General features: G+C 40.4%; 1 long non-coding RNA gene across 5 annotated transcripts in view; it reads right to left on the bottom strand.

Moving 5' to 3' along the window:
• Positions 1–2,890, bottom strand: part of LOC133223842 (uncharacterized) — a 487,088-nt gene that overhangs the window by 326,798 nt on the left and 157,400 nt on the right. The window lies entirely within an intron of this gene.

The raw sequence follows: 2,890 nt of genomic DNA, 5'->3' as shown, positions 1-2,890 counted from the left end.
GCATTGTGTAATCGTCCCTTAATATGCATTCCTGGTTGGGAAATTCACGGGAGCTGGGGAAATAACAGACAGAAATTAACCTTCGAGGTGAAACATGTGGGTGCCTCTTTGGGTTGAACACTGTGATCCTCTTTGGTGTGACTAGCTAAATGGACATTGAAATTCATGGCCCTACATGTAATGGAATTTTAGGTTGTTCACTTCTCCTTGTGAAACACAGAGTACAATAGCTAAAGCCAACTGCAACTTCCCTTTGCCTGCAGGCTATTAGGTCTTCAGCTACCATCACCACAATTCCCTTCAACAATCCAGAATTAGATGCTTACACAGATAAAAGGAGAACTTGTATTACCGAGACAAAACTGCAAGACTGACAGTTCACATGCATTGGTTTATAAATGGATTAGTAGTCAGATGAAGTGATCAAAGAAGCCTGATCACAGGCAGCTGATCCCTGGTCTGGTGAGAAATTACCTGAACACTCTCATATTTGAAAGTAAAGTGAACTTATGAAGGGTCTTTCACCACTCATTGCATTCCTACTGTGATAAATGGACTCCTGCTACATTCCACTGGGGTGAGAATCAGGGAACAAGAATTTTGAGGTTGATCTTTAAATGGATTATTTGCACGGTGCTCAAGCTTAGGCCACTGCAGCTGTAAGCTGGCCTTTTAATAATCAGGCACTGGAAGCCTTTATACAAAGGCTGGAGAAGCAAATTGCTCTCTTCTTACTGAGGGTAAGTTTTTAACAAATCAGTGTAATAAGAGCTAGGGAAAGCCTTTGTTTCAGATATTTAAGACACGATTGAACATTTGCTTTCTTTTCTTTGTTACAACCACTATTAAGACAGTTGGACCCAAGGATCTTAAAAGTCTTTTCCAACCTAAACAATTCTATGATTCCATGATTATTATTGCCAGCAAGGATAAATCCAGCTGGATTGAGAAGTTGGTCTAAGAGAATAAAATCATAAGGGCTATATGATTTCAACTGCAATTTTATTCACCTGGTATACATGAAGCTTACATTTCAGATGTAAAATAGGGAGTAACCCTTTCTATGGCAAGACCTAAAGTGCAGTACTGGATGGTATAATCCAGATTTTTTTTCTTTTTCCATTTTCTCCAGCCATTTGATTTTAAGAATGCTATTGAGAGCTGTTGCTATTGTACAGGCTTGTTGAAATGCCCCATCTGAAAAGAACAGTGGATAACTAATAGCTGCCTTTTGCATGAGCAGAACAATCTCCTAAAAATGTAAAAGAATAAAACAACCCTGTCCTAAACTAATTAGACCAAGCTAATAATACATAGACAAAGGCAGATAACACCCAGTTATTTTGCACACCAGATACACAGATAGTGTCTACCCAGTGTGGATTTTCTTCCTCGGAGGGACATCTTCATGCTGTTGCTTGGGTTATTGAGTCACTGGGCTAGTTTCAGTGTCTATCATGATTCTTTCCATGGCTAACAGAGGCTATATTTCAGTCGTCTCAACGCCCTCAGTGATCCCTTTCTTAAGTTTGTCTGTCTCCCTGAAATACAACCACAGACTGATTTCAAGTACTGCCTAGGGCTCAGAGCGACTAACCTCCCTCACACTGCTGATAGAAACATAACACTTCTTCAACACTGATCAAGTCCACAGCTTGCAAATACCTGCTGCCCAGCTTCTATGACCTTTGGGCGTTTCATGGTTTCAAAAGAGCTATATCACACATTGTCACCATTTGATCAGCCACTGAAAGTGGAAGGGTTGGGAGAAAGGAGACCCTATTTATATATCTTTGTCTTACAAGGACTTGTGAGAGGGAATGGGTTTATTTTATCTTTGAACAGTGACACCACAGCTTATGGACGCAATGGCAAATTCAGTGTACACGTTACAACAGCACATCAGGAATCAGCATAACAATTATTGAATATACCTGACTCATATAGTCTCTATTGCATGTGAAAGTTACTGTTTCTAAGGAGATAGAAATGTGTATCACCAGAGTTATGGCCTCCAGAATTCCATATAACAGCAGTCAAAACCAACACTGCAGCTTCGTTCAAACAAGAAAAACATTCAGAGAGGCGTTGGCAAGAGATAGTAGCAGAGGTCCCTAGAGGGGGTCTTGAGTAGACTGCTCGTCCACAACTTAGGCACACACAAGATGCCTCATGGCTGCATTAGGATGCAATTTATAGACCTGGGCTTGATTTTAACAGTTAGCAGGGTATTACAGACCTGGATGACCTAAGTGAAAGTAAGATGAAGTCCTGTTTTTTGAGAAAGATCACTGAGTATAAAAAGGCAAAGAGTAAGATGGCAGATAACATGGGCACTTTAATAAGCCCCACATGAGAATGATCAGTTGAATGCCTTTGAAAAATGTGAAGATCATCTAAATCAGGGTAGAGGTACAAAAATCTCCAGTTATGGAATGCAATTTCACAGGGTCTTTATACATAAGAAGCCCATTGAAAGGCCTAAATCTTAGTTTTCAGCTATAATTCATTGCCCTTCCAAGGATTGTGCCAGCCTCAGAAATGGTGCAATGCAGGAAGAAGACACAGCACCACTTTCAGACATCAGACACTCACTGGTTTTGCCACCCTAACAGTGTAGAGAGGCCACAGATTTATCTAAAGACTGGACAGACAGATTGGTTAATAAGTGACAAATCACACTATTAATTTCTTTGAAATTTCTAGCTCATGACACAACCCTCAGAAGCAATTCAGGCCTGTCTCAGCACTGGCAAATTACCTTAGTATGAATCAGGTTTAAATTTGTCATGCTTTCAAAATGCATACCTTTTCATGCAAATCCTACTCCTTTCTCACGCTTTCAGTGGACGGCACGGTCACTTGTACACAGCTGTTGTGGTGAAATTGG

This window comes from Neopsephotus bourkii, unplaced genomic scaffold, assembly GCF_033783945.1.
Source record: "Neopsephotus bourkii isolate Nb327-2 ecotype Australia unplaced genomic scaffold, CSIRO-AGI_Nbou_v1 NB_1655, whole genome shotgun sequence".
Taxonomy (NCBI): Eukaryota; Metazoa; Chordata; class Aves; order Psittaciformes; family Psittacidae; genus Neopsephotus; species Neopsephotus bourkii.
The sequence above is the reverse complement of the archived record's forward strand: the minus strand, read 5'-3'. Positions and strand labels throughout refer to the sequence as shown.